This window comes from Vulpes lagopus, chromosome X (genome assembly GCF_018345385.1).
Source record: "Vulpes lagopus strain Blue_001 chromosome X, ASM1834538v1, whole genome shotgun sequence".
NCBI lineage: Eukaryota > Metazoa > Chordata > Mammalia > Carnivora > Canidae > Vulpes > Vulpes lagopus.
In genome coordinates this window covers 56312045-56328245 of record NC_054848.1, presented here as the reverse complement: position 1 = coordinate 56328245, position 16201 = coordinate 56312045, and the positions used below count along the sequence as shown (strand labels likewise).

The following is a 16201-nucleotide window of genomic DNA, read 5'->3' as shown; positions in this document are numbered from 1 at the left end:
GTTTGATTTGCCAACATATAGTATAACACCCAGTGCTCATCCCGTCAAGTGCCCCCCTCAGTGCCTGTCACCCAGTCACCCCATCTCCCCACCCACCTCCCCTTCCACTACCCCTTGTTCTTAACTCCCAGAGTTAAGAGTCTCTCATGTTTGGTCACCGTCTGATTTTTCCCACTCATTTTCCCCTATAATCCCTTTCACTATTTTTTATACTCCCCAAATGAATGAAACCATATAATGTTTGTCCTCCGATTGACTTACTGCACTCAGCATAATACCCTCCAGTTCCATCCACATCGAAGCAAATGGAGGGTATTTGTCGTTTCTAATGGCTGAGTAATATTCCATTGTATACATATACCACAGCTTCTTTATCCATTCATCTTTCGATGGACACCGAGGCTCCTTCCACAGTTTGGCTATTGTGGACATTGTGCAGCCTGATTTTCACAGTGGTTGCACCATTGTACATTCCCTCCAGCAGTGTATGAGGATTGCAATTACTCCACATCCTCACCAACACTTGTTATTACATGATCCTAGCTCTCTTAGTTGGGTGCGACATGGGAGTTCATTGTGGTTTTGGTTTGCATTTCCCTTGTGACTAAAGATGCCGAGCATCTTTCTATGTGTTTATTGGCCAATTGGATATGTTCTTTGGAGTAAAGTCTATTCATATCTTGTGCCAGTTTTTTTGTTTTGTTTTGTTTTGTTTTGTTTTGGGGTTTTTTGGATTGGCTTGTCTTTTTCTTACTGAGTTGTGAGTGTTCTTTATAGATTCTAGATACAAGTTCCTTAGGGAACTTGATTAGGGGGTATTTTCTCCAGTTCCTTGGGTTGTCTTTTCACTTTGTTGATGGGGTCCTTGAAGGGCAAACATATTTAATTAATTATTTTTTAAATATTTATTTATTCATGAGAGAAACAGAGAGAGGCAGAGACGAAGGCAGAGGGAGAACAGGCTCCCCGTGGGGAGCCCGATGTTAGACTCAATCCCAGGACCCTGGGATCACAACCTGAGCCGAAGGCAGATGCTCAACCACTGAGCCACCCAGGTCCCCTGAGACATATTTAATTTCAATGTATCCCAGTTTACCTATGTCTTCTGTTGCTTGTGCTTTTGGTGTCATATTTAAGGTTCCATTGCCTCATCCCTGATTTTTGAGAATTAGTCATCTGGCCAGTGTGCTGGGCACAGATGGGAGGCAGGGCTGCAGAGTACTGAGCCAGAGGAGGGAATGGCAGTGGCAGTAAGGGGTATTCTGCAAAGCTCACTGACTCCACTGAGTACCAAATGCAGAACCTCAGCCTCCTGATTGAGGGCTGGCCTCTGAACCCTGCAAAGTAGCCCAGACACAGGCACAAACACTGACATGCTATCCTCGTTTTCTTGCTTTTTTTTCTTGTTTTTTAAAAAAATTTTATTTATAAGAGGGAGAGTGCACATGCACGCATAGTGGGGGTGGAGGAGGTGCAGAGGGAAAGGGAGAAGCAGACTCTGTGCTAAGCACTGAGCCCATGACTCATGGCCGATCCCAGGACCCTGAGATCAGGATCTGAGCCAAAACTGAGTTGGACACTTAACCCACTAAGCCACCCAGGTACCCCTTTTCCTGCATTTCTTTTATGCAAATCCTATTTCCTGCTTTTTCCCTGGTTTGAACCTGGTTGGGCAACTCAGATATCTGAAAAGACAGGCTCAGGGCCAGGTCAGGAGGTGATCTGTCACACTTACTCAGCATGGGACCTGAGAAAAAGCTCTCTTTCTGGGCCTCAGTTTCCACATATCTATAGTCTGAGGAGGCTGGACTAGGGTCCTTGGCTGCCCACAGGTTTCTGAGTCCTCATTTCCCCATTCCTAGAGAGTAAAGCATGACTGGCAGAAACTCTTCCTTGTGGGAATGAGAGAGTTTAAGCAAATCACAAAGCGATATTACAGTATGACCCCTCTATTTGTTTGGCATAGGAGAGTTTCTGGAAAGATACATCCAAGGTAGCAGCAGTGCTTGTCTCTGATGTGTAGGATTATATGTTGTTTTCCTCTTTCAGTTTGTATGTTCTGATTTTTCACTGTGATACACATATTTTGCCTTTGTAACCAGAGAAAAAAAGCCTATGAGGGAAGAAATTAAAGTTGACTTTTTTACAAAGAGAGAGAAGTTGCCTGGAAGCCATCAGCAAGAGAAGGGAACAGGAAAGGTAGCAGCCGCTTCATCTCTGTCAGAGCTGATACCTCAATGCACCTTCCAGACTGCAGAGCGCCCTCTCTGCTGAGGGAGGTTGGGTGTCCCAGAAAGTGGGCTCTGAGATGGAGATTAGTATGCAGGGAAGTTACTAGGGGAGCTCTTGGGATCAACAGCAATGTAAAGTGGGTCAGGACCAAAGCATCAGTCCATCTGAATGGGAGTCTTTGGTGCTGAGACAACCCCTCAGACTTGTCTTTAGCTGGGATGCAGGAGCCAGCCCAGGAAGGAGATGTGACACTGGGCAAGGCAATCCCCATAGAGGGCTGACAGTGCAATGCTGCCTTAAGACAGCTGTGCCAGCCCTTAGGAGAGTCAGTTGTTTGTCTCTGAAGTAAGATCTAGGTGGCACCTCACAGCATCTGCTGTAAGGGAACTACCTGGGAGACATGACCTCCACGAAGGACAAGGTTATAGGCAGGTATTAGGTGGATTTTCGAAGAAGAAAACTTCACTTCTAAACTCAGAGGCCCGGCTCCCTCCATCATTCGGAGCTCTGATCTCCATTCCTGATTTGTCTCCTGTGGCAGTGACCTTTGAGGGCCATAGATGGGCCAGCCTCTAGTTTGGATGTTTCCTAGGATCCAAAACATTGCTCTAGGCTTTGTCTAGTAGGATCTTTTCATTGCTCTAGAATGCCGAGGGGGTGGAAGTATTATCGGCCCCATTTTATCAATAAGAAAACACGGATTCAGAGAGGAGATAGTGCTAGGTAGAGATGAGGCAGAATCTCAGAGCCAGCTCTGTCCAACCCTGGGTCCCCTTTCCCTGGTGACACAGCTGCCCAAACTTTTCAAGTGTTTCGTTCTATGGTCAAATGGACAAATCTCTTCCTCCTCATTAATGCTGGACCAGTTTGTTTCCCACACCCACCAATCAGTCTTGAGATGAACAGATCTCAATCCTGCAAACCACAAAGTGAAATTGGACTTAGTACATACCACACAAGATGGCCCTGGCTCTCCTGGAAAGCTGTTCTCTTTGGAGGAGAACAGAGCTTTCTTGCACCAGGAACAGGCCTGAGCCTCCCCAATTTAGGGGACCTGGGAGGCTGAAGGCCACCTGATTGAGTTAATCTTATTAACCTGTGAGATCACAGGCACCAGGCAAGTGACAGCACAGGCATTATTTCAGCAGTGGCCAGGGCAGCCTGACAGCCAGGTACTGATTTATCATTCCTTTTAATGGATGGCATTGCACTTAGCTAATCGAGTCTGAGACTGGCAGGAATGGACCCTGTCGTCAGGCAACTCTCTTGTGATGTGGTGTTTCTCGGTGGATGCCCTGTCAGTGCAGAGTGAGGGAAGGAGAAAAGAAAGTGGATAGCAAGTGATGCCCCCCTCCTGACCACCCTAAGGACTGGTTTGAGGGTCCAGGTATTCTTAACCTCTGTGCTGCTGTTAGGAGGCAGCGCCATGTAAGGTAGCAGTTCTCAGACATAATCCTCATACCAGCACCATTAGTATTGCTTGGGAATTTGTGAGAAATGCCGAATCTTGGACTCTATCCCAGATCTACTCGATTAGAAACTCTGGGAGCAGGGCCCAGCAATCTGTGTTGTAACAAGCCCTCTGGGGAATTTTGATGTTTACTAACGTTTGAGAGCCACTGGAGGAGTCAGGAGCACAAACTCTGGTACCAGGCCACCTGGGTTACTAGCTGTATGACTTTGGAAAAGCCATCTAACCTCTCAGTGTCTCAGTCATTTGCATGTTAGATGAGGGATATAATAGGACCTGCCTTATAGGATTGTTGTGAGGATTACATTTGTGGAGTGCCTAGAGCAATGTCCAGGACATGGTAAGGGAGATAGGTAGGCAGGTAGGTAGGTAGGTAGATAGATAGATAGATAGATAGATAGATAGATAGACAGATAGATGTAACTGTTATTATTGGAAATAATGGAACCTAGGACTTCCATCTGCTCCCTTAGCATGGCAGTGATTCTAAGTAAGATATTGGATTGTAAAGTACCTATGATTTTAAAAGTAAAAAGAAATATTATACAAAATTGTATTTTCCTGTGATTGTTCTTTTTTTTTAAACATTTGATTTTTCTTTATTATTTATTTATGATAGTCATATATATAGAGAGAGAGGCAGAGACAAGGCAGAGATAAAGGCAGAGGGAGAAGCAGGCTCCACGCACCGGGAGCCCGACATGGGACTCGATCCCGGGCCTCCAGGATCGCGCCCTGGGCCAAAGGCAGGCGCCAAACCGCTGCGCCACCCAGGGATCCCTGTGATTGTTCTTATATAAAAATATGTACAGATATGGACAAGGTAAAAATTATGGTGATTTCTTTCTCTAATCACAAACGTTTGAAATGTGGCTAAATAGAATTTATCTTTGGAGTCTAGATATTAAATACATTTTAAAAACACCCAATTGGACAAGAGAAATGTATTGGATCATAGATACCCAATGGGCAGGATTGAAGTTAAAGACTCCTCTAGAGGATTCAAGATATAGGACCATACCTGGGTCCCCATCTCTACCCAGGGACAAGAGGGTAGTTCTGGGCTCATCAAGTCACATCAGAGCAAAGCACAAGGTCCTTTGGGTTTAGAAGGGAAGAGATGTGAGCCAGAGTCTGGTCCACCTGAGGAAACTCGATAACAGTACCAAGGATTGGGGTGCCTGGGTAATTTAGTCGGTTAATCATCTGACTTCAGCTCAGGTCGTGATCTTGGAGTCCTGGGATCAAGCCCCATGTAGGGCTCTCACTCAGTGGGGAGTCTGCTTCTCCCTCTCCCTCTGCATGCTCTCTCTCTCTCTCTCTCTCTCTCTCTCTCTCTCTCTCAAATAAATAAATAAAATCTTTTTAAAAAAATACCAAGGATGATTGGCCCCAGGGAGGACACTGGGAGTTGAGCCTGAGGACTGGGCAATGGACTCATCAACAGGAAGGAAGAAAGAGGCCAGCGGAGAACCAGCATGGTGCTGGAAGCTGTGAGACCCTGCTGACTGCTTATGGAAAAGGCTCAGCATTCAGGTTAGAACTTCAACTAGATCTCTGTTTGTAAAGGAGTTGAGTACAGCTAGCCAGCAGAGTCTGTATCTCCATCCAACCACCTACATATCTCTAGGTATCGGAGGACTCCTGATTGGGCTGTAAAATCCTGGCATAGGTCCAGGATCGTTGGCTTCAAGATCACAATCCAGGTCAGATTGTTGGGGCATATGGTGAGCCTGAAGCTCTATCCATGTGTGCCACTCTCAGCCCCATTTTCCTCTTTTAAACTATGGTACTTAGAACAAAGACACTCCAGTAAGAGTCTACTAAGATCTGACTGTGGTGCTTGTCTCTACAGAGTGTTTCTTTGCACTCCAGGAAATAGTTTACTTTTCAATGGGAGCATGTCTATTGATACATGGTCACTATGGACTATTCTAAGATGCTTTAGAATTTCTGCGGTGTATCACAGGGCTACCCTGATCTCTTGTTGTGGCCTTTGTTCTGATGTTTGAGTATGATATTGTGGTACATTTCTGACTTACCAAGGTTCTTTTCTGTATTGAGCTTTATTGAGACCTGAGGCATGCATATACCATACAATCTACTGGCTTAAAATGTACAATTACCATGGGTTTTAGTAGATATAAAGAACATTAGAACATTTTCAGCATCCCTGAAAGAAACTGTATCCCATTTCCCTCCAACCCCTTCCCCAGCCCTAGGCAACCACTAATCCATTCTCTCTCTCTCTCTCTCTCTCTCTCTCTATATATATATATATATATATATATAGATAGATAGATAGATATAGATAGATATAGATATAGATATAGATATAGATATAGATATAGATATAGATATAGATATAGATAGATGGATTTGCTGGTCTTAGACATGCCTTATAAATGAAATCATTCACTATGTGGCATAATGTGCCTCTTCTTTTACATGACATGTTTTCAAGGTTCATCCTTGTAGCATACATCAAAGCCTCATTCCTTTTTATGGCTGGATAACATTCCAATGCATGACTATTCCACATTGTGTCTATTTCTCCATTCACCAGGTTATGCACATTTAGGTTGCTTTCACTTTTTGGCTATTGTAAACAATGTGACTATGACCATTCCTGTACATGTTTTTGCATGGACATGTGTTTTCATCTCTCTTGGGTATATGCCTAGGAGTGGAGGTGCTAGGTCTTAGAATAATTCCATATTTGGCATATTGGGGAACTGACTATTTTTCAAAGCAGCTGCCCATGTTACATTCCCACCAGCAATATGAGAGAGTACTGGTGTCTCCACATTCTCTATCAACATTATTAGTCTGGCTTGTTGATTATAGCCATTATAGAGGGTGTGAGGTGGGATCTCGTTGTGCTCCTTATTTGCATTTCCTGAACGACTAACGATGTGGAACATCTTTTTATTTGTTCATGGGCCATTGTATACCTTCTTTGCAGAAATGTCAATTCAGATCTTTTGCCCATTTTTGAATTGGGTTATTTGTCTTTGTATTATTGCTTTATAAGTCACATTTATATGTTGAAGATACAAGTCTCTTAGACATGTGATTTGCAAATATTTTCTGTCATTCTGTAGGCTGTCCTTTCATATTCTCCACGGCATTGCTTGTAATACAAAAGTTTTAAATTTTGATGAGTTCCAATTCATCTGTTTTTTTTTCTTTTGTTGCTTGTGCTATGAGTGTCATATCTAAGAAATCATTGCCTAATTTGAGGTCTCCCACTTCCTTCTAAGTTTTATAGTTTTAGCTGTCATGTATAAATCTTTTACTCATTTTGAGTTTAATTTTGTATAAGCATGAGAATAAATTTCAACTTCATTCTTTTGCATGTGGAAATCCAGTTGTCCCAGCATCACTTGTTGAAAAGACTGTTCTTTCTTCATTGAACAGATTTGACACCCTTATCAAAAACCAGTTGGCCACAGGTGTATGAGTTTATTTCTGGACTCTTAATTGTGCCTCATCAATAATCTATATGTCTATACTTATGCCAGCAGCACACTAGTTGGATTACAGTAGCTTTGTATAAAGTTGTGAAATCAGGAAGTTTGGGAGTCCTCCAACTTTGTCCTTTTTCAAGATTGCTTTAGCCATTCTGGGCCCCTTGAATTTCCATATGAATTTTAGGATCAGCTTGTCTGTTTTTTTTTTTAAAGAATTTATTTATTTATTCATGAGAGACACAGAGAGAGAGAGGCAGAGACACAGGCAGAGAGAGAAGCAGGCTCCATGCAGGAAGCCCAATGTGGGACTCGGTCCCAGGACTCCAGGACCAGGCCCTGAGCCAAAGGCAGATGCTCAACTGCTGAGCCATCCAGGTGTCCCAGCTTGTCCGTTTCTACAAAGCATCTAGCTGGGCTTTTGACAGGGATAGCATTGACTCTGTAGATCATTTGGGGTAGTACTGCCATCTTCACAGTATTAAGTATTTCCATCCATGAACATGGGATGTCTTTGTATTATTGCTTTATAAGTCATGTTTATATGTTGGAGATACAAGTCTCCATTTGTTTCAATCTTTAATTTCTTTCAACATGTTTTTTAAGTTTTCAGTGTACAAGTCTTATACCACTTTTGCTTAATTTATTCTAAGAGTTTTATTCTTTTGATGATATTATAAAGTGAGTTATTTTCTTAATTTATTCCAGATTGTTCATTGCAAGTGTATAGCAATAAAGATTTTTATATCATGGGGCACCTGCATGGTGGAGCCAGTTAAGTGTCTGATTCTTGGTTTCATCTCAGAGTCATGAAATCAAGCCCTGCATCAGGCTCCACACTCAGTGCAGAGTTTGCTTGTGACCGTCTCTCCCTCTCCCTCTGCCTTTGCCCCCCTCAAATAAGTAAATAAAATCATAAAAAATCTTATTTTGACTTCATATCCTGCAACCTTGTTGAACTCATTTATTAATTCTTATAGTCTTTTAGCAGATCCTTTAGGATTTCTATATTTAATATCATGTAACCCACACATATAGTTTACTTCTTTCCAATATCTTTCCAATGCTTTTTAATTTTTTTCTTATCAAATTGCTCTGGCTATAACCTCCAGTACAATATCGAGTAGAAGTGGTGAGAATGGACACCCTTGTCTTGTTCCTGATCTTAGAACAGAAGAGCTTCTAGTGCTTCACCATTGTGATGCTATTGTGGGTTTTTCATAGATACCTTTTGTCAGCTTGAGGAAGTTCCTTTCTATTACTAGTTTGTTGAATTTTTTTTTCATTTTTATCATGAAAAGGTGTTTGATATTGTCAAATCCCTTTTCTCTATTGAGGTAACTATGTTTCTGTTCTTTATTATATGCTGTATTTCATCAATTGATTTTTGGATGTTACAAGTTTGCATTCATGAGATAAATCCTACTGGCCATGGTGTATGATCCTCTTTATATATTGCTGGATTTGGTTTGCTAGTGTTTTGTTGAAGAACTTTGTGTCCATATTTAGAAGAGATATTGGTTTGTAGTTTTCATTTCCTGTTATGTTTTTGTCTAGTTTGGGTATCAGGGTAATATTGGCTTCATGGAATGAGTTGAGAAGTGTTACACTATGAAAGAGTTTGTGGAGAATTGACATTCTTTTTTAAATGTTTGGTAGAATTTGCCAAAGCAGCCATATGTATCTGGACTTTTCTTTGTGGGTAGGTTTTTTGTTTCTTTTGGCTTTTTGGTTTGTTTGGGGTTTTTTTAAGATTTTATTCATTCATTTATTTATTTAGAGAGACAGAGTGCCTGAGCAGGGGTAGGTAGAGAGGGAGAAGGAGGGAGAGCTCCCAAGCTGACTCCACACTGAGCGCAGAGCCCAACACAGGCTATGATCTCACAATCCTGGGATTATGACCTGAGCTGAAATCAAGAGTCATAGGCTTAGGCCAACTGAGCCACCTGGGTACCCCTCTTTGGGGGTAGTTTTTTTTATTTTTAAAGATTTTGTTTGTTTATTTGAGAGAGTGTGCGCATTCACACACACACAAGTAGGGGGGAGGGGCAAGGGAAAAGCAGACTCCCCACTGAGCAGGGAGCCTGATGCAGGGCTAAATCCCAGGACCACAAGATCATGACTTGAGCCGAAGGCAGACGCTTAACCCTTAACCTACTGAGCCACCCAGGCATCCCTGTGGGTAGTTTTTTTGTTTTGTTTTGTTTTGTTTTGTTTTTTAAGATTTTATTTGTTTATTCATGAGACACAGAGAGAGAGAAGGGAGGCAGAGACACAGGCAGAGGGAGAAGCAGGCTCCATGCAGGGAGCCCGACCTGATACTCGATCCCAGGTCTCCAGGATCAGGCCCTGGGCTGAAGGCGGCGTTAAATTGCTGAGCCACCTGGGATGCCCGGTAGTTTTGATTACTAATTCAACCTTCTTGCTTATTACAGGTTCATTTGGAGTTTCTATTCTTCAGTCATTTTCAGCAGTTGTTGTCTTTCTAGAAATTTATGCATTTCATCTAAGTTATATAATTTGTCCTACAATTGTCCATAGTTATTCTTTATAATCATTTTGATTTCCAGTTTGATTGTGATGTCCCTTCCCTCATTTCTGATTTTAGTAATTGAGGTCTTCTCTCCTTTATTCTTTTTTTAAAAGATTTTATTTATTTATTCATGAGAGAAACAAAGAGAAAGAGAGAGACAGAGGCAGAGACAGAGGCAGAGGGAGAAGCAGGCTCTATGCAGGAAGGCCGATGGGGGACTCGATCCTGAGACTCCAGAATCACGTCCTGAGCCAAAGGCAGACACTCAACCACTTAGCCACCCAGGCGTCCCTCTTTCCTTTATTCTTAGTCAATCTAGCCAACCAAAGTTCTTTTGTATTTTCATTTGGTCCTCAGTCTCCTACCTGTTTGGGAGCCTCAACCAAACTAAGAACATACACAGATTTCTTTTATAGTTAATTTAAGCTTTCTTCACATTCCAGCATATGGAGCTCTCAGCCTACCCCCTGCCCCCAAAGCATATCATTCTGTTCCTTTGAATAACTGAGGTAGATTCATTCTTTTTTTTTTTTTTTGAGATAGATTCATTCTGAGCCAGCTTCTTTATTAGCCAATGGCTATAGTTCATTGATAGCTTTCTGTCACAATTTTACCCTCTCACTTTGGAACATGAGCTGCAGCCTTCTTAGCACATGGACATCAGCCAAGTATTTGTGCATTTCTGAGTAAATCTCAGGGCCCAGGGGATCCCTGGGTGGCTCAGCGGTTTGGCGCCTGCCTTCGATCCAGGGTGTGGTCCTGAAGTCCCAGGATCGAGTCCCACATCAGGCTCCCTGCATGGAGCCTGCTTCTCCCTCTGCCTGTGTCTCTGCCTCTCTCTCTCTCTCTCTCTCTCAGTCTGTGTCTCTCATGAATAAACAAATAAAATATTTTTTAAAAAAATATCAGGGCCCAGGGAAGAGAAGAAAGCAGCACACTCTGGCCAGCTGGGACCCCCCACCCCGCCCCAAGCAAGGAATTGTGAGTAGCTTGGGGCCTGGTTTTTATTAACAATGCTCTCTTTGAGTCTTGAATGGGAATAGCAGCAAGTTAGAAAGGCAGAGGCCCACTGCTGTTTTGACCATTTGTCTCCTTGGCCACAGCGTCCAGGATTGTGCTACCCTGGTTGGCAGGGACTCAGCTGACAGGTGGCAAAGTTAGGAAGTCAGAAAGAAAGCATTTGGTATTTTGGGAAAGTATCGATTCTGACTATTGTCCTGGGATTTGTGGCACAGTCAGTAATTTTTCCCCTTCTCTCTGTGAGCCCTAGAGCCTGGCTGGAATGCTAGGGGTAAAAGAATCCATTAGCTGAGAAAATGTTTTAGAGCCAATAAAATGTCCACTTAACGATTATTTCCAGAATAAGGAGATATCTGTGTGTGAAAGCAGGTCCAAATCTTAAAATGGAGCAAAGCCCACCTAGATTTCACGCATAAGAAAGTGGCAACAAATCAACTCTTAGGGATGGGTGTGTGGTGAGCTTAAAATTCAAACTTAGTATGATAGCCTTGGCTCCACCCTGGGCTGCTGTCTCAGGACCAAGAGGAAGTGGGAGCTGCCAGACTTCATGATTTCTGTAAACAGTTCTTAAAAGAGAAACCACACGCTTGTCTTTCTGCCAGCACCCAGCTTCTCCTCATAGCTGACAGTGCAGCCATTGTGTTTTCTCTGACACTCAAGGGCAGGGCTCCTTAACTTGAGCTCCATGAACGTCAGAAGGGTGCGTGGAGAGAATTTAGGGGGATCTATGAACTTGGATGGGAAAATTATTTTATCTTTTTTCCACTAGCCTCTAATAGAAATCTAACATTTCCTCACATGAGGAATGTAGACAAGCTGTGATAGTATTAGCAGAATCAGTTAGTTTATCTCCAATAGAAATCACAGATATTTTCATATCACACTGCAGTTATAGCTCAAAAAAGTTACTTAAGCTCATCACTACTTCAAAACTCCTACCTATAAATTTACCACTGAATCTTGTGATTTAATGTATTATTAAAGTGGTAATATAACTAGATCACAATGTCTTAAAAAGATTTTTTTATTTTTATTTTTTAAAAAGATGTTATAACTGTTTCAGTATGATTGGTTTCCTCTGTAACTCTATGTATTTTATTTTATGCACCTGAAAATATTATTCTGAAAAGGGGTCCAGTGGCCTCATCAAATTGTTGAGAGGGACCTATGACCTAAGAGAGATTAAGACCCCTGCTCTGGATCTTGGTACTCTCCTGCTCTGCTGGCCTCACTTCTGATCCACAGAACTTTCCTTATATTACTGGAGGGCTCAAAAGCACTTGCATGCTAGTGCTATGACATTGAGCGAGTTAAGCTCTCCATGCCATTTCTTTTTTAGAAAATTTTATTTATTTATTTATTTATTTATTTATTTATTTATTTATTTATTTATTTGAGAGAAGAGTGCATGAGTGTGGGGAGAGGGAGAAGCAGGCTGTCCCCTGAGCAATATGGAGCCCAATCCAGGACTCGATCCCAGGACCCTGAGATCATGACCTGAGCGGAAGTTAGACACTTAATCAACTGAGCCACCCAGGCACCCTATATCCATGCCATTTCTTAATCTGCAAAGTGGGGGCTAAGAATGCTACTTACTTTCTATGATTGTTGTAATCATTCAATGAGTTTGTAAATGTAAAGTGCTACTGCCCAACAAATAGTTAAGTGCTAATAAGCGTTAGCTATTTTTATTGTTGTTGGTTCATATTGATTATTTTGCTAATATATACTATTATTTTCTCTAATTTTAGAAGAAGGAAATGGGGCTTAGAGAGGGTACCAAGGGTATCTGACAAGGAAGTGGCAGAGCCAGGGTTCAAAGCCAGGTCTGTGTGATTCTCAAGCCCAGTGGAGATTACTCTCTCCCATACTGCTGAGAGGGAGCGATGGTCCCCCAAAGAGATGGGGGCCACCAATAGGTGGTCAATTGGTAATGAACAATCAGCTCGGCAAACCTTTGCTTTCTCTTCACCTAACTTGTTCCAACTATTGACACCTCCAACTTGATTGAGATGTGTGGGAATGCACTGCTTGCCCACCATCATCTCTCAGCCAGATCTTAGGAGGTCAGTACTTCTTCCGAAGTCTACCGCCAATGCAGCCCCCACTTGCAAAGGGGACAAGTGCATGTTCTCACCCTAAATAGCAAGCAGCCTTGCAACAACAAATTCCCTTGGAATCATGAACCAGCCTCTACTCCCAGGTGGAAGAACTCAAACTTCACAGAGGAGTCGGAAGCAGGGAAGCAGGTGAGGGCTCAGAAGGGCAAGAATTTGTCTGGGAAGTGAAGGCAGCTTTGCGAAGAGGTGGTCTTTGAGCTGAGAAGATTGCCAGTTTGAGTGGGGCCAGGAGTGCTAACAAATTTTTAAGGCAAAGAGTATAGCCTGTGCAAAGGCCCAGAGCCATGAAAGGCCCTAGTACATAAGGAAAGAAGGGAGGAATCCAGGATGTCTGGGATTTGGACTTCATGGAAGCAGGAAGAATGATGGCAGATGAGATGGTATAGGTAGTTTAAAACTAGATAATGAATAATGCTGGAATCAGATCCACAAGTCATCCAGTAGAGGAAGGAGAGCCCTTGGAAAGTTTTTGAATAGGGGCAACAGGACTGGATTTGTGTGTTCAAAGGACCATGCCCACCTACCCCTCAAGTGTATGGGAAGGTGGATTGATTAGAAGGGGTGGAAACTACTAGAAGCTGGTTAGACCCCCAGGGAGGCTACCTCAGTAGTCCAAGTGACAGATGAGGAGAGGCTATACTGTGGGGGAGAAGTCTGGAACTCCTGGACATTCTCTCTGGTTCTTGTGTCCATGGTTAAGTGGTGAGGAAGAGGTAGGACCGCAATTGCTGGGGGCACATGCCCCCCTCAAGTTTGGTTTGTAAGGTGTGGAGGGTCTCATGAAGCAGGGCTTCCTTAGGCCAGAGGACAGTTGCCATGAATTCACACTCTAACACCTTCCCCTTTAGCCTCTTTCTCCTATTAACAGCCTGCAGCAAAGAGCAGAATAAAAAGCCAGGGCCCTACTTTCTGGCACCCCTCTAGCAGGCAAGTTGCCTGGGTGAGTGGCCTCAGCTACACCTGGATGTGTGGCAGGTAGGAGGGGGAGAAGGGACACAAGGAACAGGTCAGAGCCCGCCCTCTGTCAAAGGAAATATCCAACCTCCTAAGCATTTCAAGAGACTGCTTTCTTCCAAGTAGGTCCCACTGTTGCCATGGCAACTGAGAACCTCGGGCTTTGTGTTTCTGTGTCTGTTGAGTCCCTTGGGAGAAGTGGCCTGCAGAGCTTTCCTTCAGCTGGTCAGGATGCAGGAAGTGCTAGCCAGAGGTAGAGCCTCCCAGTCCCTTTTAGGGGGTAATCTCTTATCTTTTTAATGCCTGTCCTTCTCCCTGGGGAGAAGCCCAGACTCCACCCAAGCCAGGTCTGGTGGTCAAGGTTTAAGGCTTAGGCTCCAATGAGCCTGGTTTCTCAGGGCCAGAACTCTGTGTCCATGTTATGGCACATCTCTTACAGAAGGATGCAATCTGAGCAGGTGTCCTGGACGGGGGAGCTCACACCAGACTGTGGGACATACTGGCAGATGATGGCACGCATTTTTCTTGATCACTTACTATGTGCTAGTACAGGATCTCCAGGCTGGTTTCTGCTCTGGGGAGCTCCGAGAAAAGGCTCGTAACCAACTGGCCATTAAATGTCACCTGGGACGGTCGTCCCCAAGGCTCTTTTCTGCATTAGGCTACACATTAGAATTGCCCAGGGAGCTTTTTAGAAATAGAAACTCCTGGAGATTCTGATTCCACCAAGGTGGGTGTGAGTGGAGGGTGGAGGTTAAGAGTTCGGGCGTCAAACTGCTGGGCGTCAAACACAGTCCAACTCAAGCAAGCCACCTTGAGCTGCCAGTTCCTTATAGAATAAATGATGACAACAGTGGGGCCTGCTTCACAGGCAGCAAGATGTTCTCTGCCTTCCTCCACCCCTTGTCAACAGGGTGGTTTGGTTTTTTTTTCTTAAATCCAGCAGCCCATTTATTCCCTCACTTTTTCATTTATGTACCAAACTAGGTTTGAGCTCCTACTGTGTACTCAGCCTTGTGCTAGACACCAGACACCCAACAGTAACAAGACCCATGAGAAAGCTGTGGCTTAAACAGGAGTGGGACTCATGAAGGTCCCAAATCAAGTCAGTGTGGCAGGGCCATACTGGAATCCAGGGCTCTCTCCCCTGTACTCACAGGGCTTATGACTGCAGAGGTGTAGAGCAAGGCTCACCCTACTCTTATTCCCCCCCACCTGCTCTGATGAGCCATGACACAATCTGGGCTCACTGATCCCTACCTGTGATGGTGATGGCATAAGAAACTCTGGGGGCGCTAGGGACTTTATCCCATCCCCCTGAAGCGGAGCAGGCAGCCCCAGTGCCCACTGAGGCTGCCCACAGTGCCACAGCCCTGTCCCTCACCCAGAAGGGACAGTCAGCCAGCTACACACTCATACATGCTCATCACCTTAAACTCAGCATCATACTCTGCAGGCCTTTTCCTGCAGGGCACTGCTGCCACCTGGCTGTTCCCCCAGAGCCTCCAGAGGCAGTGCACCTGATGCACAGATCTGGTTGCTTTGGCAAAGACCCAGAATCCAGTCACATTGCCACATGAGCTCATCAAAGGTCTTTCTTGGGATTAGCTTGGATGTATTATAGTTGACAGAGTATGGGTTTGGGAGTTACAATGACCCGAGGTCCCCCATGGAAACTTCAGGGGGGAAGCCGAAGTCTCCTTCGGCTCTAAAAGGAGACATTGACTTGTTATGGGAATGAAATGAGATTTGTCGGTGAAACATGCTGGTTCCTCCTTCCCTCCCTCTTAAAGGGGCAACACAAATGTGCTTCTGAAACCAGGCTTTGTTTCCCACTGTGCTCCTGTAAGCTGGGGGGAGGGTGGGCAGGCCAACCCAGGAGGCACTAGGACCACCAGAGGAGCCAAGTGTCCCTGGAGGTGACTAGTGGGCAGCCAGTGGAACTGTGTAAAAAGCCATTTGCCAGCTGTAAACCTTGGGCCCCTGACTTCTCTAAGCCTTTGTTTCCTCATCTGTAAGATGAGGATAAGATGAAATGAGGTAACAGAGGATATGAAGGGCCTGGTGTAACACTGGAACCTATCTTGTAGGGGGCTCAATGAACATCCCACCCGCTGTCCCAGGGGTAAGAAATTCCAATCCATAGCTGGGAAACGTTAGCAAATCCAAGAATGGGATGGTCTTCTAACCCTACAGTCTGTGAGGAGGTGAAATTTTGCTGAGGGTCTCTCTGTGAACCGCTCTGGGCAGGTGTATTCAAAAATCTGCAGCATCTGCAAAAAAAAAAAAAAAAAAAAAAAAAAAAAAATCTGCAGCATCTAGCTCAGTGGTGTACAGTAGCACCACCTAGTGCCCCAAAGTGGAAGGGCCCTACCGCCTTCCCCACTTCTTTCAGAGCTGT

The 16201-nt window shown here is 44.1% G+C and overlaps 1 protein-coding gene across 1 annotated transcript in view; it reads left to right on the top strand.

Annotated features, from left to right (window-relative positions):
- The window catches only part of NHSL2 (NHS like 2), a 248815-nt gene that overhangs the window by 207369 nt on the left and 25245 nt on the right, over positions 1-16201 (top strand). The window lies entirely within an intron of this gene.